Consider the following 21019-nt stretch of genomic DNA (forward strand, 5'->3'; position numbering starts at 1 on the left):
GAGAGTTCCCTGGTGCTGCCTCAGTTGGATCTCCTTCACTTCACAGGGGGGAACCCGAGCAGCGACCCTCCCCAGCTCTAGCCCAACTCCTACTTACCTGCCAGGTGAGATACTATGATCATGAAGGTGCTTCTCCCAGGGCAAGGCTCAACCATTGCACTCTGGGTGTGCTGCTCCTGCGATTTCCCCAAATGTGGGAAACTTGACTGCATAATTTGTGTTTCCCCTCGTCGGCTCTCGTATAATTCAGATCTCTTTGTCTCAGGTCTCTCTCCAGCCTAGTTTGCTGTCTGTTTCCACTTCTCTTTTCTTCAGCCGCTCCCTTCTATACCCTTGTGCACTATCCTGACTTCTCCTCCCGTCTGCTTACTTTGTGCCTTCCAATGCACAATGCAAACTACAGGTAGTGCTGCAGGGCCCACACCCTTTTACTTGCCTTACAGAGCAGCTCTGGAGCTGTTACAGTGCCCAGCTGCTGCAAGAAATCAGCTTGAATGCTTCAGGGGCTGGGGCATAGCCAACATGAGCCCCACACCAAAGGAGGGTGGAGGTGTTTAATGCAAACTAGGGGTCAGCCAAGCGCCGCAAAAGGCCACCATGCCCTGCACGCCCCTTTTCTCTTTTCATATGCAGACGAGGGTTGAAGCCAACTTTGACCCACTGCTTGGATGACATCACCATATGCAAATCCATCTGCGGCAGGCCTTCCCCCAGGAATGCTTGCACTAGTTGTTGCATTTGGTTTGTTGTTTGGGGGTGCTTCAGTATTAGGCAGCCTTCTGCCCTCCCATGTTCATCTGAAAATATATGTTCTCCCTGCAGTTGTTGTCCCAAGATGAGAGTTCCCTTGTGCTGCCTCAGTTGAATCTCCTTTACTTGACAGAGATGTGCATGAGCAGCGGCCCTCCCCAGCCCTATTCCAAATCATACTTATTTTGCATAGGAGATACCATGGTCATGAAGATTTTTCTCCCAGGGTGAGGTTCATTCATTGCATTTTGGGTATGCTGACCCCTGTGATTTCCCCAAATGTGGGAAACTTGACTGCAATATTTGTGGTAGTGGGAGACTGTGTTTGTGCTTTCCTCTGGTCAGCTCTGGTAAAAGTCAGATTTCTTTGTCTCAGATTTTCCTTTAGCCTTGTTCTTTTTTCGAGAGTTCCCTTGTGCTGCCTCAGTTGGATCTCCTTCACTTTACAGGGGGGTACCCGAGCAGCGACCCTCCCCAGCTCTAGCCCAACTCCTACTTACCTGCCAGGTGAGATACTATGATCATGAAGGTGCTTCTCCCAGGGCAAGGCTCACCCATTGTACTCTGGGTGTGCTGCTCCTGTGATTTCCCCAAATGTGGGAAACTTGACTGCATAATTTGTGTTTCCCCTGGTCGGCTCTCGTATAATTCAGATCTCTTTGTCTCAGGTCTCTCTCCAGCCTAGTTTGCTGTCTGTTTCCACTTCTCTTTTCTTCAGCCGCTCCCTTCTATACCCTTGTGCACTATCCTGACTTCTCCTCCCGTCTGCTTACTTTGTGCCTTCCAATGCACAATGCAAACTACAGGTAGTGCTGCAGGGCCCACACCCTTTTACTTGCCTTACAGAGCAGCTCTGGAGCTGTTACAGTGCCCAGCTGCTGCAAGAAATCAGCTTGAATGCTTCAGGGGATGGGGCATGGCCAACATGAGCCCCACACCAAAGGAGGGTGGAGGTGTTTAATGCGAACTAGGGGTCATCCAAGCACCGCAAAAGGCCGCCATGCCCTGCACGCCCCTTTTCTCTTTTCATATGCAGATGAGGGTTGAAGCCAACTTTGACCCACTGCTTGGATGACATCACCGTATGCAAATCCGTCTTCTGCAGAACTTCCCCCAGGAATGCTTGCACTAGTTGTTGCATTTGGTTTGTTGTTTGGGTGTGCTTCAGTATTAGGCAGCCTTCTGCCCTCCCATGTTCATCTGAAAATATGTGTTCTCCCTGCAGTTGTTGTCCCCAGATGAGAGTTCCCTTGTGCTGCCTCAGTTGAATCTCCTTTACTTGACAGAGATGTGCCTGAGCAGCGGCCCTCCCCAGCTCTATCCCAAATCATACTTATTTTGCATAGGAGATACCATGGTCATGAAGATTATTCTCCCAGGGTGAGGTTCATTCATTGCATTATGGGTATGCTGACCCCTGTGATTTCCCCAAATGTGGGAAACTCGACTGCTTTATTTGTGGTAGTGGGGGACTGTGTTTGTGTTTTCCTCTGGTCAGCTCTGGTAAAAGTCAGATTTCTTTGTTCAGATCTTCCTCTAGCCTTGTTCTTCTTTCGAGAGTTCCCTTGTGCTGCCTCAGTTGGATCTCCTTCACTTGACAGGGGGGTGCCCAAGCAGAGACCCTCCCCAGCTCTAGCCCAACTCCTACTTACCTGCCAGGTGAGATACTATGATCATGAAGGTGCTTCTCCCAGGGCAAGGCTCACCCATTGCACTCTGGGTGTGCTGCCCCTGCGATTTCCCCAAATGTGGGAAACTTGACTGCATAATTTGTGTTTCCCCTGGTCGGCTCTCGTGTAATTCAGATCTCTTTGTCTCAGGTCTCTCTCCAACCTAGTTTGCTGTCTGTTTCCACTTCTCTTTTCTTCAGCCGCTCCCTTCTATACCCTTGTGCACTATCCTGACTTCTCCTCCCGTCTGCTTACTTTGTGCCTTCCAATGCACAATGCAAACTACAGGTAGTGCTGCAGGGCCCACACCCTTTTACTTGCCTTACAGAGCAGCTCTGGAGATGTTACAGTGCCCAGCTGCTGCAAGAAATCAGCTTGAATGCTTCAGGGGATGGGGCATGGCCAACATGAGCCCCACACCAAAGGAGGGTGGAGGTGTTTAATGCGAACTAGGGGTCATCCAAGCACCGCAAAAGGCCGCCATGCCCTGCACGCTCCTTTTCTCTTTTCATATGCAGATGAGGGTTGAAGCCAACTTTGACCCACTGCTTGGATGACATCACCGTATGCAAATCCGTCTTCTGCAGAACTTCCCCCAGGAATGCTTGCACTAGTTGTTGCATTTGGTTTGTTGTTTGGGGGTGCTTCAGTATTAGGCAGCCTTCTGCCCTCCCATGTTCATCTGAAAATATGTGTTCTCCCTGCAGTTGTTGTCCCCAGATGAGAGTTCCCTTGTGCTGCCTCAGTTGAATCTCCTTTACTTGACAGAGATGTGCATGAGCAGCGGCCCTCCCCAGCCCTATTCCAAATCATACTTATTTTGCATAGGAGATACCATGGTCATGAAGATTGTTCTCCCAGGGTGAGGTTCATTCATTGCATTTTGGGTATGCTGACCCCTGTGATTTCCCCAAATGTGGGAAACTTGACTGCATTATTTGTGGTAGTGGGGGACTGTGTTTGTGCTTTCCTCTGGTCAGCTCTGGTAAAAGTCAGATTTCTTTGTCTCAGATTTCCCTCTAGCCTTGTTCTTCTTTCGAGAGTTCCCTTGTGCTGCCTCAGTTGGATCTCCTTCAGTTTACAGGGGGGTACCCGAGCAGCGATCCTCCCCAGCTCTAGCCCAACTCCTACTTACCTGCCAGGTGAGATACTATGATCATGAAGGTGCTTCTCCCAGGGCAAGGCTCACCCATTGCACTCTAGGTGTGCTGCTCCTGCGATTTCCCCAAATGTGGGAAACTTGACTGCATAATTTGTGTTTCCCCTGGTCGGCTCTCGTATAATTCAGATCTCTTTGTCTCAGGTCTCTCTCCAGCCTAGTTTGCTGTCTGTTTCCACTTCTCTTTTCTTGAGCCGCTCCCTTCTATGCCCTTGCGCACTATCCTGACTTCTCCTCCTGTCTGCTTACTTTGTGCCTTCCAACGCACAATGCGAACTACAGGTAGTGCTGCAGGGCCCACACCCTTTTACTTGCCTTACAGAGCAGCTCTGGAGCTGTTACAGTGCCCAGCTGCTGCAAGAAATCAGCTTGAATGCTTCAGGGGCTGGGGCATAGCCAACATGAGCCCCACACCAAAGGAGGGTGGAGGTGTTTAATGCAAACTAGGGGTCAGCCAAGTGCCGCAAAAGGCCACCATGCCCTGCACGCCCCTTTTCTCTTTTCATATGCAGACGAGGGTTGAAGCCAACTTTGACCCACTGCTTGGATGACATCACCATATGCAAATCCATCTGCGGCAGGCCTTCCCCCAGGAATGCTTGCACTAGTTGTTGCATTTGGTTTGTTGTTTGGGGGTGCTTCAGTATTAGGCAGCTTTCTGCCCTCCCATGTTCATCTGAAAATATATGTTCTCCCTGCAGTTGTTGTCCCCAGATGAGAGTTCCCTTGTGCTGCCTCAGTTGAATCTCCTTTACTTGACAGAGATGTGCATGAGCAGCGGCCCTCCCCAGCCCTATTCCAAATCATACTTATTTTGCATAGGAGATACCATGGTCATGAAGATTTTTCTCCCAGGGTGAGGTTCATTCATTGCATTTTGGGTATGCTGACCCCTGTGATTTCCCCAAATGTGGGAAACTCAACTGCATTATTTGTGGTAGTGGGGGACTGTGTTTGTGCTTTCCTCTGGTCAGCTCTAGTAAAAGTCAGATTTCTTTGTCTCACATTTTCCTCTAGCCTTGTTCTTCTTTCGAGAGTTCCCTTGTGCTGCCTTTGTTGGATCTCCTTCACTTTACAGGGGGGTACCCGAGCAGCGACCCTCCCCAGCTCTAGCCCAACTCCTACTTACCTGCCAGGTGAGATACTATGATCATTAAGGTGCTTCTCCCAGGGCAAGGCTCACCCATTGTACTCTGGGTGTGCTGCTCCTGCGATTTCCCCAAATGTGGGAAACTTGACTGCATAATTTGTGTTTCCCCTCGTCGGCTCTCGTATAATTCAGATCTCTTTGTCTCAGGTCTCTCTCCAGCCTAGTTTGCTGTCTGTTTCCACTTCTCTTTTCTTCAGCCGCTCCCTTCTATACCCTTGTGCACTATCCTGACTTCTCCTCCCGTCTGCTTACTTTGTGCCTTCCAATGCACAATGCAAACTACAGGTAGTGCTGCAGGGCCCACACCCTTTTACTTGCCTTACAGAGCAGCTCTGGAGCTGTTACAGTGCCCAGCTGCTGCAAGAAATCAGCTTGAATGCTTCAGGGGCTGGGGCATAGCCAACATCAGCCCCACACCGAAGGAGGGTGGAGGTGTTTAATGCAAACTAGGGGTCAGTCAAGCGCCGCAAAAGGCCACCATGCCCTGCACGCCCCTTTTCTGTTTTCATATGCAGATGAGGGTTGAAGCCAACTTTGACCCACTGCTTGGATGACATCACCATATGCAAATCCATCTGCGGCAGGCCTTCCCCCAGGAATGCTTGCACTAGTTGTTGCATTTGGTTTGTTGTTTGGGGGTGCTTCAGTATTAGGCAGCCTTCTGCTGCACCCTGCTTTCGTGTGGGGCTCATGTTGGCCATGCCCCATCCCCTGAAGCTTTCAAGCAGATATCTTGCAGCAGCTGGGCACTGTAACAGCTCAAGAGCTGCTCTGTAAGGCAAGTAAAAGGGTGTGGGCCCTGCAGCACTACCTGTAGTTTGCATTGTGCATTGGAAGGCACAAAGTAAGCAGACGGGAGGAGAAGTCAGGATAGTGCACAAGGGTATAGAAGGGAGCGGCTGAAGAAAAGAGAAGTGGAAACAGACAGCAAACTAGGCTGGAGAGAGATCTGAGACAAAGAGATCTGAATTATACGATAGCCGACCAGGGGAAACACAAATTATGCAGTCAAGTTTCCCACATTTGGGGAAATCGCAGGGGCAGCACACCCAGAGTGCAATGGGTGAGCCTTGCCCTGGGAGAAGCACCTTCATGATCATAGTATCTCACCTGGCAGGTAAGTATGAGTTGGGCTAGAGCTGGGGAGGGTCGCTGCTCGGGCACCCCCCTGTTAAGTGAAGGAGATCCAACTGAGGCAGCACAAGGGAACTCTCAAAAGAAGAACAAGGCTAGAGGAAGATCTGAAACAAAGAAATCTGACTTTTACCAGAGCTGACCAGAAGAAAACACAAACACAGTCCCCCACTACCACAAATAAAGCAGTCGAGGTGAGGTTCATTCATTGCATTTTGGGTATGCTGACCCCTGTGATTTCCCCAAATGTGGGAAACTCGACTGCTTTATTTGTGGTAGTGGGGGACTGTGTTTGTGTTTTCTTCTGGTCAGCTCTGGTAAAAGTCAGATTTCTTTGTCTCAGATCTTCCTCTAGCCTTGTTCTTCTTTTGAGAGTTCCCTTGTGCTGCCTCAGTTGGATCTCCTTCACTTAACAGGGGGGTGCCCGAGCAGCGACCCTCCCCAGCTCTAGCCCAACTCCTACTTACCTGCCAGGTGAGATACTATGATCATGAAGGTGCTTCTCCCAGGGCAAGGCTCACCCATTGCACTCTGGGTGTGCAGCCCCTGCGATTTCCCCAAATGTGGGAAACTTGACTGCATAATTTGTGTTTCCCCTGGTCGGCTCTCGTATAATTCAGATCTCTTTGTCTCAGATCTCTCTCCAGCCTAGTTTGCTGTCTGTTTCCACTTCTCTTTTCTTCAGCCGCTCCCTTCTATACCCTTGTGCACTATCCTGACTTCTCCTCCCGTCTGCTTACTTTGTGCCTTCCAATGCACAATGCAAACTACAGGTAGTGCTGCAGGGCCCACACCCTTTTACTTGCCTTACAGAGCAGCTCTGGAGCTGTTGCAGTGCCAAGCTGCTGCAAGAAATCAGCTTGAATGCTTCAGGGGCTGGGGCATAGCCAACATGAGCCCCACACCGAAGAAGGGTGGAGGTGTTTAATGCAAACTAGGGGTCAGACAAGCGCAGCAAAAGGCCACCATGCCCTGCACGCCCCTTTTCTGTTTTCATATGCAGACGAGGGTTGAAGCCAACTTTGACCCACTGCTTGGATGACATCACCATATGCAAATCCATCTGCGGCAGGCCTTCCCCCAGGAATGCTTGCACTAGTTGTTGCATTTGGTTTGTTGTTTGGGGGTGCTTCAGTATTAGGCAGCCGTCTGCCCTCCCATGTTCATCTGAAAATATGTGTTCTCCCTGCAGTTGTTGTCCCTAGATGAGAGTTCCCTTGTGCTGCCTCAGTTGAATCTCCTTAACTTGACAGAGATGTGCCTGAGCAGCGGCCCTCCCCAGCTCTATCCCAAATCATACTTATTTTGCATAGGAGATACCATGGTCATGAAGATTATTCTCCCAGGGTGAGGTTCATTCATTGCATTCTGGGTATGCTGACCCCTGTGATTTCCCCAAATGTGGGAAACTCGACTGCTTTATTTGTGGTAGTGGGGGACTGTGTTTGTGTTTTCCTCTGGTCAGCTCTGGTAAAAGTCAGATTTCTTTGTTTCAGAGCCTTGTTCTTCTTTTGAGAGTTCCCTTGTGCTGCCTCAGTTGGATCTCCTTCACTTGACAGGGGGGTGCCCGAGCAGAGACCCTCCCCAGCTCTAGCCCAACTCCTACTTACCTGCCAGGTGAGATACTATGATCATGAAGGTGCTTCTCCCAGGGCAAGGCTCACCCATTGCACTCTGGGTGTGCTGCCCCTGCGATTTTCCCAAATGTGGGAAACTTGACTGCATAATTTGTGTTTCCCCTGGTCGGCTCTCGTATAATTCAGATCTCTTTGTCTCAGGTCTCTCTCCAGCCTAGTTTGCTGTCTGTTTCCACTTCTCTTTTCTTCAGCCGCTCCCTTCTATACCCTTGTGCACTATCCTGACTTCTCCTCCCGTCTGCTTACTTTGTGCCTTCCAATGCACAATGCAAACTACAGGTAGTGCTGCAGGGCCCACACCCTTTTACTTGCCTTACAGAGCAGCTCTGGAGCTGTTACAGTGCCCAGCTGCTGCAAGAAATCTGCTTGAATGCTTCAGGGGATGGGGCATGGCCAACATGAGCCCCACACCAAAGGAGGGTGGAGGTGTTTAATGCGAACTAGGGGTCATCCAAGCACCGCAAAAGGCCGCCATGCCCTGCACGCCCCTTTTCTCTTTTCATATGCAGATGAGGGTTGAAGCCAACTTTGACCCACTGCTTGTATGACATCACCGTATGCAAATCCGTCTTCTGCAGAACTTCCCCCAGGAATGCTTGCACTAGTTGTTGCATTTGGTTTGTTGTTTGGGGGTGCTTCAGTATTAGGCAGCCTTCTGCCCTCCCATGTTCATCTGAAAATATGTGTTCTCCCTGCAGTTGTTGTCCCCAGATGAGAGTTCCCTTGTGCTGCCTCAGTTGAATCTCCTTTACTTGACAGAGATGTGCATGAGCAGCGGCCCTCCCCAGCCCTATTCCAAATCATACTTATTTTGCATAGGAGATACCATGGTCATGAAGATTGTTCTCCCAGGGTGAGGTTCATTCATTGCATTTTGGGTATGCTGACCCCTGTGATTTCCCCAAATGTGGGAAACTCAACTGCATTATTTGTGGTAGTGGGGGACTGTGTTTGTGCTTTCCTCTGGTCAGCTCTGGTAAAAGTCAGATTTCTTTGTCTCAGATCTTCCTCTTGCCTTGTTCTTCTTTCGAGAGTTCCCTTGTGCTGCCTCAGTTGGATCTCCTTCACTTGACAGGGGGGTACCCGAGCAGCGACCCTCCCCAGCTCTAGCCCAACTCCTACTTACCTGCCAGGTGAGATACTATGATCATGAAGGTGCTTCTCCCAGGGCAAGGCTCACCCATTGCACTCTAGGTGTGCTGCTCCTGCGATTTCCCCAAATGTGGGAAACTTGACTGCATAATTTGTGTTTCCCCTGGTCGGCTCTCGTATAATTCAGATCTCTTTGTCTCAGGTCTCTCTCCAGCCTAGTTTGCTGTCTGTTTCCACTTCTCTTTTCTTCAGCCGCTCCCTTCTATACCCTTGTGCACTATCCTGACTTCTCCTCCCGTCTGCTTACTTTGTGCCTTCCAATGCACAATGCAAACTACAGGTAGTGCTGCAGGGCCCACACCCTTTTACTTGCCTTACAGAGCAGCTCTGGAGCTGTTAAAGTGCCCAGCTGCTGCAAGAAATCAGCTTGAATGCTTCAGGGGCTGGGGCATAGCCAACATGAGCCCCACACCGAAGGAGGGTGGAGGTGTTTAATGCAAACTAGGGGTCGGTCAAGCGCCGCAAAAGGCCACCATGCCCTGCACGCCCCTTTTCTGTTTTCATATGCAGACGAGGGTTGAAGCCAACTTTGACCCACTGCTTGGATGACATCACCATATGCAAATCCATCTGCGGCAGGCCTTCCCCCAGGAATGCTTGCACTAGTTGTTGCATTTGGTTTGTTGTTTGGGGGTGCTTCAGTATTAGTCAGCCTTCTGCTCCACCCTCCTTTGGTGTGGGGCTCATGTTGGCCATGTCCCATCCCCTGAAGCATTCAAGCAGATTTCTTGCAGCAGCTGGGCACTGTAACAGCTCCAGAGCTGCTCTGTAAGGCAAGTAAAAGGGTGTGGGCCCTGCAGCACTACCTGTAGTTTGCATTGTGCATTGGAAGGCACAAAGTAAGCAGACGGGAGGAGAAGTCAGGATAGTGCACAAGGGTATAGAAGGGAGCGGCTGAAGAAAAGAGAAGTGGAAACAGACAGCAAACTAGGCTGGAGAGAGATCTGAGACAAAGAGATCTGAATTATACGAGAGCCGACCAGGGGAAACACAAATTATGCAGTCAAGTTTCCCACATTTGGGGAAATCGCAGGGGCTGCACACCCAGAGTGCAATGGGTGAGCCTTGCCCTGGGAGAAGCACCTTCATGATCATAGTATCTCACCTGGCAGGTAAGTAGGAGTTGGGCTAGAGCTGGGGAGGGTCGCTGCTCGGGCACCCCCCTGTTAAGTGAAGGAGATCCAACTGAGGCAGCACAAGGGAACTCTCAAAAGAAGAACAAGGCTAGAGGAAGATCTGAAACAAAGAAATCTGACTTTTACCAGAGCTGACCAGAAGAAAACACAAACACAGTCCCCCACTACCACAAATAAAGCAGTCGAGTTTCCCACATTTGGGGAAATCACAGGGGTCAGCATACCCAAAATGCAATGAATGAACCTCACCTCGACTGCTTTATTTGTGGTAGTGGGGGACTGTGTTTGTGTTTTCTTCTGGTCAGCTCTGGTAAAAGTCAGATTTCTTTGTTTCAGATCTTCCTCTAGCCTTGTTCTTCTTTTGAGAGTTCCCTTGTGCTGCCTCAGTTGGATCTCCTTCACTTAACAGGGGGGTGCCCGAGCAGCGACCCTCCCCAGCTCTAGCCCAACTCATACTTACCTGCCAGGTGAGATACTATGATCATGAAGGTGCTTCTCCCAGGGCAAGGCTCACCCATTGCACTCTGGGTGTGCTGCCCCTGCGATTTCCCCAAATGTGGGAAACTTGACTGCATAATTTGTGTTTCCCCTGGTCGGCTATCGTATAATTCAGATCTCTTTGTCTCAGATCTCTCTCCAGCCTAGTTTGCTGTCTGTTTCCACTTCTCTTTTCTTCAGCCGCTCCCTTCTATACCCTTGTGCACTATCCTGACTTCTCCTCCCGTCTGCTTACTTTGTGCCTTCCAATGCACAATGCAAACTACAGGTAGTGCTGCAGGGCCCACACCCTTTTACTTGCCTTACAGAGCAGCTCTTGAGCTGTTACAGTGCCCAGCTGCTGCAAGAAATCTGCTTGAAAGCTTCAGGGGATGGGGCATGGCCAACATGAGCCCCACACCAAAGCAGGGTGCAGCAGAAGGCTGCCTAATACTGAAGCACCCCCAAACAACAAACCAAATGCAACAACTAGTGCAAGCATTCCTGGGGGAAGGCCTGCCGCAGATGGATTTGCATATGGTGATGTCATCCAAGCAGTGGGTCAAAGTTGGCTTGAACCCTCATCTGCATATGAAAACAGAAAAGGGGCGTGCAGGGCATGGTGGCCTTTTGCGGCGCTTGACTGACCCCTAGTTTGCATTAAACACCTCCACCCTCCTTCGGTGTGGGGCTGATGTTGGCTATGCCCCAGCCCCTGAAGCATTCAAGCTGATTTCTTGCAGCAGCTGGGCACTGTAACAGCTCCAGAGCTGCTCTGTAAGGCAAGTAAAAGGGTGTGGGCCCTGCAGCACTACCTGTAGTTTGCATTGTGCATTGGAAGGCACAAAGTAAGCAGACGGGAGGAGAAGTCAGGATAGTGCACAAGGGTATAGAAGGGAGCGGCTGAAGAAAAGAGAAGTGGAAACAGACAGCAAACTAGGCTGGAGAGAGACCTGAGACAAAGAGATCTGAATTATACGAGAGCCGACGAGGGGAAACACAAATTATGCAGTCAAGTTTCCCACATTTGGGGAAATCGCAGGAGCAGCACACCCAGAGTACAATGGGTGAGCCTTGCCCTGGGAGAAGCACCTTAATGATCATAGTATCTCACCTGGCAGGTAAGTAGGAGTTGGGCTAGAGCTGGGGAGGGTCGCTGCTCGGGTACCCCCCTGTAAAGTGAAGGAGATCCAACAAAGGCAGCACAAGGGAACTCTCGAAAGAAGAACAAGGCTAGAGGAAAATGTGAGACAAAGAAATCTGACTTTTACTAGAGCTGACCAGAGGAAAGCACAAACACAGTCCCCCACTACCACAAATAATGCAGTTGAGTTTCCCACATTTGGGGAAATCACAGGGGTCAGCATACCCAAAATGCAATGAATGAACCTCACCCTGGGAGAAAAATCTTCATGACCATGGTATCTCCTATGCAAAATAAGTATGATTTGGAATAGGGCTGGGGAGGGCCGCTGCTCATGCACATCTCTGTCAAGTAAAGGAGATTCAACTGAGGCAGCACAAGGGAACTCTCATCTGGGGACAACAACTGCAGGGAGAACATATATTTTCAGATGAACATGGGAGGGCAGAAAGCTGCCTAATACTGAAGCACCCCCAAACAACAAACCAAATGCAACAACTAGTGCAAGCATTCCTGGGGGAAGGCCTGCCGCAGATGGATTTGCATATGGTGATGTCATCCAAGCAGTGGGTCAAAGTTGGCTTCAACCCTCGTCTGCATATGAAAAGAGAAAAGGGGCGTGCAGGGCATGGTGGCCTTTTGCGGCACTTGGCTGACCCCTAGTTTGCATTAAACACCTCCACCCTCCTTTGGTGTGGGGCTCATGTTGGCTATGCCCCAGCCCCTGAAGCATTCAAGCTGATTTCTTGCAGCAGCTGGGCACTGTAACAGCTCCAGAGCTGCTCTGTAAGGCAAGTAAAAGGGTGTGGGCCCTGCAGCACTACCTGTAGTTCGCATTGTGCGTTGGAAGGCACAAAGTAAGCAGACAGGAGGAGAAGTCAGGATAGTGCGCAAGGGCATAGAAGGGAGCGGCTCAAGAAAAGAGAAGTGGAAACAGACAGCAAACTAGGCTGGAGAGAGACCTGAGACAAAGAGATCTGAATTATACGAGAGCCGACCAGGGGAAACACAAATTATGCAGTCAAGTTTCCCACATTTGGGGAAATCGCAGGAGCAGCACACCTAGAGTGCAATGGGTGAGCCTTGCCCTGGGAGAAGCACCTTCATGATCATAGTATCTCACCTGGCAGGTAAGTAGGAGTTGGGCTAGAGCTGGGGAGGATCGCTGCTCGGGTACCCCCCTGTAAACTGAAGGAGATCCAACTGAGGCAGCACAAGGGAACTCTCGAAAGAAGAACAAGGCTAGAGGAAAATCTGAGACAAAGAAATCTGACTTTTACCAGAGCTGACCAGAGGAAAGCACAAACACAGTCCCCCACTACCACAAATAATGCAGTCAAGTTTCCCACATTTGGGGAAATCACAGGGGTCAGCATACCCAAAATGCAATGAATGAACCTCACCCTGGGAGAACAATCTTCATGACCATGGTATCTCCTATGCAAAATAAGTATGATTTGGAATAGGGCTGGGGAGGGCCGCTGCTCATGCACATCTCTGTCAAGTAAAGGAGATTCAACTGAGGCAGCACAAGGGAACTCTCATCTGGGGACAACAACTGCAGGGAGAACACATATTTTCAGATGAACATGGGAGGGCAGAAGGCTGCCTAATACTGAAGCACCCCCAAACAACAAACCAAATGCAACAACTAGTGCAAGCATTCCTGGGGGAAGTTCTGCAGAAGACGGATTTGCATACGGTGATGTCATCCAAGCAGTGGGTCAAAGTTGGCTTCAACCCTCATCTGCATATGAAAAGAGAAAAGGAGCGTGCAGGGCATGGCGGCCTTTTGCGGTGCTTGGATGACCCCTAGTTCGCATTAAACACCTCCACCCTCCTTTGGTGTGGGGCTCATGTTGGCCATGCCCCATCCCCTGAAGCATTCAAGCTGATTTCTTGCAGCAGCTGGGCACTGTAACATCTCCAGAGCTGCTCTGTAAGGCAAGTAAAAGGGTGTGGGCCCTGCAGCACTACCTGTAGTTTGCATTGTGCATTGGAAGGCACAAAGTAAGCAGACGGGAGGAGAAGTCAGGATAGTGCACAAGGGTATAGAAGGGAGCGGCTGAAGAAAAGAGAAGTGGAAACAGACAGCAAACTAGGTTGGAGAGAGACCTGAGACAAAGAGATCTGAATTACACGAGAGCCGACCAGGGGAAACACAAATTATGCAGTCAAGTTTCCCACATTTGGGGAAATCGCAGGGGCAGCACACCCAGAGTGCAATGGGTGAGCCTTGCCCTGGGAGAAGCACCTTCATGATCATAGTATCTCACCTGGCAGGTAAGTAGGAGTTGGGCTAGAGCTGGGGAGGGTCTCTGCTTGGGCACCCCCCTGTCAAGTGAAGGAGATCCAACTGAGGCAGCACAAGGGAACTCTCAAAAGAAGAACAAGGCTAGAGGAAGATCTGAACAAAGAAATCTGACTTTTACCAGAGCTGACCAGAGGAAAACACAAACACAGTCCCCCACTACCACAAATAAAGCAGTCGAGTTTCCCACATTTGGGGAAATCACAGGGGTCAGCATACCCATAATGCAATGAATGAACCTCACCCTGGGAGAATAATCTTCATGACCATGGTATCTCCTATGCAAAATAAGTATGATTTGGGATAGAGCTGGGGAGGGCCGCTGCTCAGGCACATCTCTGTCAAGTAAAGGAGATTCAACTGAGGCAGCACAAGGGAACTCTCATCTGGGGACAACAACTGCAGGGAGAACACATATTTTCAGATGAACATGGGAGGGCAGAAGGCTGCCTAATACTGAAGCACCCCCAAACAACAAACCAAATGCAACAACTAGTGCAAGCATTCCTGGGGGAAGTTCTGCAGAAGACGGATTTGCATACGGTGATGTCATCCAAGCAGTGGGTCAAAGTTGGCTTCAACCCTCATCTGCATATGAAAAGAGAAAAGGGGCGTGCAGGGCATGGCGGCCTTTTGCGGTGCTTGGATGACCCCTAGTTCGCATTAAACACCTCCACCCTCCTTTGGTGTGGGGCTCATGTTGGCCATGCCCCATCCCCTGAAGCATTCAAGCTGATTTCTTGCAGCAGCTGGGCACTGTAACAGCTCCAGAGCTGCTCTGTAAGGCAAGTAAAAGGGTGTGGGCCCTGCAGCACTACCTGTAGTTTGCATTGTGCATTGGAAGGCACAAAGTAAGCAGACGGGAGGAGAAGTCAGGATAGTGCACAAGGGTATAGAAGGGAGCGGCTGAAGAAAAGAGAAGTGGAAACAGACAGCAAACTAGGCTGGAGAGAGACCTGAGACAAAGAGATCTGAATTATACGAGAGCCGACCAGGGGAAACACAAATTATGCAGTCAAGTTTCCCACATTTGGGGAAATCACAGGAGCAGCACACCCAGAGTACAATGGGTGAGCCTTGCCCTGGGAGAAGCACCTTCATGATCATAGTATCTCACCTGGCAGGTAAGTAGGAGTTGGGCTAGAGCTGGGGAGGGTCGCTGCTCGGGTACCCCCCTGTAAAGTGAAGGAGATCCAACTGAGGCAGCACAAGGGAACTCTCGAAAAAAGAACAAGGCTAAAGGAAAATCTGAGACAAAGAAATCTGACTTTTACCAGAGCTGACCAGAGGAAAGCACAAACACAGTCTCCCACTACCACAAATAATGCAGTCAAGTTTCCCACATTTGGGGAAATCACAGGGGTCAGCATACCCAAAATGCAATGAATGAACCTCACCCTGGGAGAAAAATCTTCATGACCATGGTATCTCCTATGCAAAATAAGTATGATTTGGAATAGGGCTGGGGAGGGCCGCTGCTCATGCACATCTCTGTCAAGTAAAGGAGATTCAACTGAGGCAGCACAAGGGAACTCTCATCTTGGGACAACAACTGCAGGGAGAACATATATTTTCAGATGAACATGGGAGGGCAGAAGGCTGCCTAATACTGAAGCACCCCCAAACAACAAACCAAATGCAACAACTAGTGCAAGCATTCCTGGGGGAAGGCCTGCCGCAGATGGATTTGCATATGGTGATGTCATCCAAGCAGTGGGTCAAAGTTGGCTTCAACCCTCATCTGCATATGAAAAGAGAAAAGGGGCGTGCAGGGCATGGTGGCCTTTTGCGGCGCTTGGCTGACCCCTAGTTTGCATTAAACACCTCCACCCTCCTTTGGTGTGGGGCTCATGTTGGCTATGCCCCAGCCCCTGAAGCATTCAAGCTGATTTCTTGCAGCAGCTGGGCACTGTAACAGCTCCAGAGCTGCTCTGTAAGGCAAGTAAAAGGGTGTGGGCCCTGCAGCACTACCTGTAGTTTGTATTGTGCATTGGAAGGCACAAAGTAAGCAGACGGGAGGAGAAGTCAGGATAGTGCACAAGGGTATAGAAGGGAGCGGCTGAAGAAAAGAGAAGTGGAAACAGACAGCAAACTAGGCTGGAGAGAGACCTGAGACAAAGAGATCTGAATTATACGAGAGCCGACGAGGGGAAACACAAATTATGCAGTCAAGTTTCCCACATTTGGGGAAATCGCAGGAGCAGCACACCCAGAGTGCAATGGTTGAGCCTTGCCCTGGGAGAAGCACCTTCATGATCATAGTATCTCACCTGGCAGGTAAGTAGGAGTTGGGCTAGAGCTGGGGAGGGTCGCTGTTCGGGCACCCCCCTGTCAAGTGAAAGAGATCCAACTGAGGCAGCACAAGGGAACTCTCGAAAGAAGAACAAGGCTAGAAGAAGATCTGAGACAAAGAAATCTGACTTTTACCAGAGCTGACCAGAGGAAAGCACAAACACAGTCCCCCACTACCACAAATAATGCAGTCGAGTTTCCCACATTTGGGAAAATCACAGGGGTCAGCATACCCAGAATGCAATGAATGAACCTCACCCTTGGAGAACAATCTTCATGACCATGGTATCTCCTATGCAAAATAAGTATGATTTGGGATAGGGCTGGTGAGGGCAGCTGCTCAGGCACATCTCTGTCAAGTAAAGGAGATTCAACTGAGGCAGCACAAGTGAACTCTCATCTGGGGACAACAACTGCAGGGAGACCACATCTTTTCAGATGAACATGGGAGGGCGGAAGGCTGCCTAATACTGAAGCACCATCAAATATCAAACCATATGCAACAACTAGTACAAGCACTCCTGGGGGAAGGTCTGCAGCAGACGGATTTGCATACGGTGATGTTATCCAAGCAGTGGGCCAAAGTTGACTGGAACCCTCATCTGCATATGAAAAGAGAAAAGGGGCATGCAGGGCATGGCGGCCTTTTGCAGTGCTTGGATGACCCCTAGTTCGCATTAAACACCTCCCCCCTCCTTTGGTGTGGGGCTCATGTTGGCCATGCCCCATCCCCTGAAGCATTCAAGCTGATTTCTTGCAGCAGCTGGGCACTGTAACAGCTCCAGAGCTGCTCTGTAAGGCAAGTAAAAGGGTGTGGGCCCTGCAGCACTACCTGTAGTTTGCATTCTAGTGTCTTTCGTTTGGGAGAAAAATGCAAAGGTACAATACAGCTTTTCCTTGCCGATATCTCTCTTTTGTAAAGAGCTAGGCATTGGAAAATTCAGGGCTATACCGTGTAGATGAAGCACTAACAGGAGGCTTTTAAATTTTCATTCTAGTGTCTTTCGTTTGGGAGAAAAATGCAAAGGTACAATACAGCTTTTCCTTGCCAATATCTCTCTTTTGCAAAGAGCTAGGCATTGGAAAATTCAGGGCTATAACGTGTAGATGAAGCACTAGCAGGAGGCTTTAAAATTTTCATTCTAGTGTCTTTCGTTTGGGAGAAAAATGCAAAAGTACAATGCAGCTTTTCCTTGCCGATATCTCTCTTTTGCAAAGAGATAGGCATTGGAAAATTCAGGGCTATAACGTGTAGATGAAGCACTAATAGGAGGCTTTAAAATTTTCATTCTAGTGTCTTTCGTTTGGGAGAAAAAAGCAAAGGTACAATACAGCTTTTCCTTGCCGATATCTCTCTTTTGCAAAGAGCTAGGCATTGGAAAATTCAGGGCTATAACGTGTAGATGAAGCACTAACAGTAGGCTTTAAAATTTTCATTCTAGTGTCTTTCGTTTGGGAGAAAAATGCAAAGGTACAATACAGCTTTTCCTTGCCAATATCTCTCTTTTGCAAAGAGCTAGGCATTGGAAAATTCAGGGCTATAACGTGTAGATGAAGCACTAACAGGAGGCTTTAAAATTTTCATTCTAGTGTCTTTCGTTTGGGAGAAAAATGCAAAAGTACAATGCAGCTTTTCCTTGCCGATATCTCTCTTTTGCAAAGAGATAGGCATTGGAAAATGCAGGGCTATAACGTGTAGATGAAGCACTAACAGGAGGCTTTAAAATTTTCATTCTAGTGTCTTTCGTTTGGGAGAAAAATGCAAAGGTACAATACAGCATTTCCTTGCCGATATCTCTCTTTTGCAAAGAGATAGGCATTGGAAAATTCAGGGCTATAACGTGTAGATGAAGGACTAACAGGAGGCTTTAAAATTTTCATTCTAGTGTCTTTCGTTTGGGAGAAAAATGCAAAGGTACAATACAGCTTTTCCTTGCCGATATCTCTCTTTTGCAAAGAGATAGGCATTGGAAAATTCAGGGCTATAACGTGTAGATGAAGCACTAACAGGAGGCTTTAACATTTTCATTCTAGTGTACTTCGTTTGGGAGAAAAATGCAAAGGTACAATACAGCTTTTCCTTGCCGATATCTCTCTTTTGCAAAGAGATAGGCATTGGAAAATTCAGGGCTATAACGTGTAGATGAAGCACTAATAGGAGGCTTTAAAATTTTCATTCTAGTGTCCTTCGTTTGGGAGAAAAATGCAAAGGTACAATACAGCTTTTCCTTGCCGATATCTCTCTTTTGCAAAGAGATAGGCATTGGAAAATTCAGGGCTATAACGTGTAGATGAAGCACTAACAGGAGGCTTTAAAATTTTCATTCTAGTGTCTTTCGTTTGGGAGAAAAATGCAAAGGTACAATACAGTTTTTCCTTGCCGATATCTCTCTTTTGCAAAGAGATAGGCATTGGAAAATTCAGGGCTATAACGTGTAGATGAAGCACTAACAGGAGGCTTTAAAATTTTCATTCTAGTGTCTTTCGTTTGGGAGAAAAATGCAAAGGTACAATACAGCTTTTCCTTGCCGATATCTCTCTTTTGCAAAGAGCTAGGCATTGGAAAATTCAGGGCTATAACGTGTAGATGAAGCACTAACAGGAGGCTTTAAAATTTTCATTCTAGTGTCTTTCGTTTGGGAGAAAAATGCAAAGGTACAATACAGCATTTCCTTGCCGATATCTCTCTTTTGCAAAGAGATAGGCATTGGAAAATTCAGGGCTATAACGTGTAGATGAAGCACTAACAGGAGGCTTTAAAATTTTCATTCTAGTGTCTTTCGTTTGGGAGAAAAATGCAAAGGTACAATACAGCTTTTCCTTGCCGATATCTCTCTTTTGCAAAGAGCTAGGCATTGGAAAATTCAGGGCTATACCGCGTACATGAAGCACTAACAGGAGGCTTTTAAATTTTCATTCTAGTGTCTTTCGTTTGGGAGAAAAATGCAAAGGTACAATACAGCTTTTCCTTGCCAATATCTCTCTTTTGCAAAGAGCTAGGCATTGGAAAATTCAGGGCTATAACGTGTAGATGAAGCACTAACAGGAGGCTTTAAAATTTTCATTCTAGTGTCTTTCGTTTGGGAGAAAAATGCAAAAGTACAATGCAGCTTTTCCTTGCCGATATCTCTCTTTTGCAAAGAGATAGGCATTGGAAAATTCAGGGCTATAACGTGTAGATGAAGCACTAATAGGAGGCTTTAAAATTTTTATTCTAGTGTCTTTCGTTTGGGAGAAAAAAGCAAAGGTACAATACAGCTTTTCCTTGCCGATATCTCTCTTTTGCAAAGAGATAGGCATTGGAAAATTCAGGGCTATAACGTGTAGATGAAGCACTAACAGGAGGCTTTAAAATTTTCATTCTAGTGTCTTTCGTTTGGGAGAAAAATGCAAAGGTACAATACAGCTTTTCCTTGCCGATATCTCTCTTTTGCAAAGAGCTAGGCATTGGAAAATTCAGGGCTATAACGTGTAGATGAAGCACTAACAGTAGGCTTTAAAATTTTCATTCTAGTGTCTTTCGTTTGGGAGAAAAATGCAAAGGTACAATACAGCTTTTCCTTGCCGATATCTCTCTTTTGCAAAGAAATAGGCATTGGAAAATTCAGGGCTATAACGTGTAGATGAAGCACTAACAGGAGGCTTTAAAATTTTCATTCTAGTGTCCTTCGTTTGGGAGAAAAATGCAAAGGTACAATACAGCTTTTCCTTGCCGATATCTCTCTTTTGCAAAGAGATAGGCATTGGAAAATTCAGGGCTATATCGTGTAGATGAAGCACTAACAGGAGGCTTTAAAATTTTCATTCTAGTGTCTTTCGTTTGGGAGAAAAATGCAAAGGTACAATACAGCTTTTCCTTGCCAATATCTCTCTTTTGCAAAGAGCTAGGCATTGGAAAATTCAGGGCTATAACGTGTAGATGAAGCACTAACAGGAGGCTTTAAAATTTTCATTCTAGTGTCTTTCGTTTGGGAGAAAAATGCAAAAGTACAATGCAGCTTTTCCTTGCCGATATCTCTCTTTTGCAAAGAGATAGGCATTGGAAAATGCAGGGCTATAACGTGTAGATGAAGCACTAACAGGAGGCTTTAAAATTTTCATTCTAGTGTCTTTCGTTTGGGAGAAAAATGCAAAGGTACAATACAGCATTTCCTTGCCGATATCTCTCTTTTGCAAAGAGATAGGCATTGGAAAATTCAGGGCTATAACGTGTAGATGAAGCACTAACAGGAGGCTTTAAAATTTTCATTCTAGTGTACTTCGTTTGGGAGAAAAATGCAAAGGTACAATACAGCTTTTCCTTGCCGATATCTCTCTTTTGCAAAGAGATAGGCATTGGAAAATTCAGGGCTATAACGTGTAGATGAAGCACTAATAGGAGGCTTTAAAATTTTCATTCTAGTGTCCTTCGTTTGGGAGAAAAATGCAAAGGTACAATACAGCTTTTCCTTGCCGATATCTCTCTTTTGCAAAGAGATAGGCATTGGAAAATTCAGGGCTATAACGTGTAGATGAAGCACTAACAGGAGGCTTTAAAATTTTCATTCTAGTGTCTTTCGTTTGGGAGAAAAATGCAAAGGTACAATACAGCTTTTCCTTGCCGATATCTCTCTTTTGCAAAGAGCTAGGCATTGGAAAATTCAGGGCTATAACGTGTAGATGAAGCACTAACAGGAGGCTTTAAAATTTTCATTCTAGTGTCTTTCGTTTGGGAGAAAAATGCAAAGGTACAATACAGCTTTTCCTTGCCGATATCTCTCTTTTGCAAAGAGATAGGCATTGGAAAATTCAGGGCTATAACGTGTAGATGAAGCACTAACAGTAGGCTTTAACATTTTCATTCTAGTGTCTTTCGTTTGGGAGAAAAATGCAAAGGTACAATACAGCTTTTCCTTGCCGATATCTCTCTTTTGCAAAGAGATAGGCATTGGAAAATGCAGGGCTATAACGTGTAGATGAAGCACTAACAGGAGGCTTTACAATTTTCATTCTAGTGTCTTTCGTTTG

General features: G+C 47.7%; 23 non-coding genes and 4 pseudogenes across 23 annotated transcripts; 15 read left to right on the forward strand and 12 right to left on the reverse strand.

Moving 5' to 3' along the window:
- The first annotated feature begins 89 nt into the window (after window positions 1–89).
- On the forward strand, window positions 90–225 carry LOC135016150 (U1 spliceosomal RNA; annotated as a pseudogene).
- Window positions 226–926: 701 nt separating this feature from the next.
- On the forward strand, window positions 927–1090 carry LOC135016139 (U1 spliceosomal RNA). The gene has a single exon (XR_010214281.1). It is a non-coding gene; the product is annotated as a U1 spliceosomal RNA (small nuclear RNA).
- A 152-nt stretch (window positions 1091–1242) lies between these two features.
- LOC135016148 (U1 spliceosomal RNA) lies at window positions 1243–1405 on the forward strand. The gene has a single exon (XR_010214290.1). It is a non-coding gene; the product is annotated as a U1 spliceosomal RNA (small nuclear RNA).
- Window positions 1406–2079: 674 nt separating this feature from the next.
- LOC135016136 (U1 spliceosomal RNA) lies at window positions 2080–2243 on the forward strand. Its single transcript, XR_010214278.1, has one exon. It is a non-coding gene; the product is annotated as a U1 spliceosomal RNA (small nuclear RNA).
- A 151-nt stretch (window positions 2244–2394) lies between these two features.
- LOC135016140 (U1 spliceosomal RNA) lies at window positions 2395–2557 on the forward strand. Its single transcript, XR_010214282.1, has one exon. It is a non-coding gene; the product is annotated as a U1 spliceosomal RNA (small nuclear RNA).
- Window positions 2558–3231: 674 nt separating this feature from the next.
- LOC135016160 (U1 spliceosomal RNA) lies at window positions 3232–3395 on the forward strand. The gene has a single exon (XR_010214297.1). It is a non-coding gene; the product is annotated as a U1 spliceosomal RNA (small nuclear RNA).
- A 152-nt stretch (window positions 3396–3547) lies between these two features.
- On the forward strand, window positions 3548–3710 carry LOC135016154 (U1 spliceosomal RNA). The gene has a single exon (XR_010214292.1). It is a non-coding gene; the product is annotated as a U1 spliceosomal RNA (small nuclear RNA).
- Window positions 3711–4384: 674 nt separating this feature from the next.
- LOC135016144 (U1 spliceosomal RNA) lies at window positions 4385–4548 on the forward strand. The gene has a single exon (XR_010214286.1). It is a non-coding gene; the product is annotated as a U1 spliceosomal RNA (small nuclear RNA).
- A 152-nt stretch (window positions 4549–4700) lies between these two features.
- Window positions 4701–4836, forward strand: LOC135016152 (U1 spliceosomal RNA; annotated as a pseudogene).
- An 855-nt stretch (window positions 4837–5691) lies between these two features.
- Window positions 5692–5854, reverse strand: LOC135016142 (U1 spliceosomal RNA). The gene has a single exon (XR_010214284.1). It is a non-coding gene; the product is annotated as a U1 spliceosomal RNA (small nuclear RNA).
- A 468-nt stretch (window positions 5855–6322) lies between these two features.
- LOC135016146 (U1 spliceosomal RNA) lies at window positions 6323–6485 on the forward strand. The gene has a single exon (XR_010214288.1). It is a non-coding gene; the product is annotated as a U1 spliceosomal RNA (small nuclear RNA).
- A 674-nt stretch (window positions 6486–7159) lies between these two features.
- Window positions 7160–7323, forward strand: LOC135016135 (U1 spliceosomal RNA). Its single transcript, XR_010214277.1, has one exon. It is a non-coding gene; the product is annotated as a U1 spliceosomal RNA (small nuclear RNA).
- A 142-nt stretch (window positions 7324–7465) lies between these two features.
- LOC135016145 (U1 spliceosomal RNA) lies at window positions 7466–7628 on the forward strand. The gene has a single exon (XR_010214287.1). It is a non-coding gene; the product is annotated as a U1 spliceosomal RNA (small nuclear RNA).
- A 674-nt stretch (window positions 7629–8302) lies between these two features.
- LOC135016133 (U1 spliceosomal RNA) lies at window positions 8303–8466 on the forward strand. The gene has a single exon (XR_010214275.1). It is a non-coding gene; the product is annotated as a U1 spliceosomal RNA (small nuclear RNA).
- A 152-nt stretch (window positions 8467–8618) lies between these two features.
- Window positions 8619–8781, forward strand: LOC135016157 (U1 spliceosomal RNA). Its single transcript, XR_010214294.1, has one exon. It is a non-coding gene; the product is annotated as a U1 spliceosomal RNA (small nuclear RNA).
- Window positions 8782–9609: 828 nt separating this feature from the next.
- On the reverse strand, window positions 9610–9772 carry LOC135016147 (U1 spliceosomal RNA). The gene has a single exon (XR_010214289.1). It is a non-coding gene; the product is annotated as a U1 spliceosomal RNA (small nuclear RNA).
- A 468-nt stretch (window positions 9773–10240) lies between these two features.
- LOC135016143 (U1 spliceosomal RNA) lies at window positions 10241–10403 on the forward strand. The gene has a single exon (XR_010214285.1). It is a non-coding gene; the product is annotated as a U1 spliceosomal RNA (small nuclear RNA).
- Window positions 10404–11258: 855 nt separating this feature from the next.
- Window positions 11259–11394, reverse strand: LOC135016153 (U1 spliceosomal RNA; annotated as a pseudogene).
- Window positions 11395–11546: 152 nt separating this feature from the next.
- LOC135016155 (U1 spliceosomal RNA) lies at window positions 11547–11710 on the reverse strand. Its single transcript, XR_010214293.1, has one exon. It is a non-coding gene; the product is annotated as a U1 spliceosomal RNA (small nuclear RNA).
- A 674-nt stretch (window positions 11711–12384) lies between these two features.
- LOC135016158 (U1 spliceosomal RNA) lies at window positions 12385–12547 on the reverse strand. Its single transcript, XR_010214295.1, has one exon. It is a non-coding gene; the product is annotated as a U1 spliceosomal RNA (small nuclear RNA).
- A 152-nt stretch (window positions 12548–12699) lies between these two features.
- LOC135016134 (U1 spliceosomal RNA) lies at window positions 12700–12863 on the reverse strand. The gene has a single exon (XR_010214276.1). It is a non-coding gene; the product is annotated as a U1 spliceosomal RNA (small nuclear RNA).
- A 674-nt stretch (window positions 12864–13537) lies between these two features.
- LOC135016141 (U1 spliceosomal RNA) lies at window positions 13538–13700 on the reverse strand. The gene has a single exon (XR_010214283.1). It is a non-coding gene; the product is annotated as a U1 spliceosomal RNA (small nuclear RNA).
- Window positions 13701–13851: 151 nt separating this feature from the next.
- On the reverse strand, window positions 13852–14015 carry LOC135016137 (U1 spliceosomal RNA). Its single transcript, XR_010214279.1, has one exon. It is a non-coding gene; the product is annotated as a U1 spliceosomal RNA (small nuclear RNA).
- A 674-nt stretch (window positions 14016–14689) lies between these two features.
- Window positions 14690–14852, reverse strand: LOC135016149 (U1 spliceosomal RNA). Its single transcript, XR_010214291.1, has one exon. It is a non-coding gene; the product is annotated as a U1 spliceosomal RNA (small nuclear RNA).
- Window positions 14853–15004: 152 nt separating this feature from the next.
- Window positions 15005–15168, reverse strand: LOC135016138 (U1 spliceosomal RNA). Its single transcript, XR_010214280.1, has one exon. It is a non-coding gene; the product is annotated as a U1 spliceosomal RNA (small nuclear RNA).
- A 701-nt stretch (window positions 15169–15869) lies between these two features.
- Window positions 15870–16005, reverse strand: LOC135016151 (U1 spliceosomal RNA; annotated as a pseudogene).
- Window positions 16006–16157: 152 nt separating this feature from the next.
- On the reverse strand, window positions 16158–16321 carry LOC135016159 (U1 spliceosomal RNA). Its single transcript, XR_010214296.1, has one exon. It is a non-coding gene; the product is annotated as a U1 spliceosomal RNA (small nuclear RNA).
- Between the last annotated feature and the right edge of the window lie 4698 nt (window positions 16322–21019).

The sequence above is a fragment of the Pseudophryne corroboree genome, unplaced genomic scaffold (assembly GCF_028390025.1).
Source record: "Pseudophryne corroboree isolate aPseCor3 unplaced genomic scaffold, aPseCor3.hap2 scaffold_2984, whole genome shotgun sequence".
Classification (NCBI taxonomy): Eukaryota; Metazoa; Chordata; class Amphibia; order Anura; family Myobatrachidae; genus Pseudophryne; species Pseudophryne corroboree.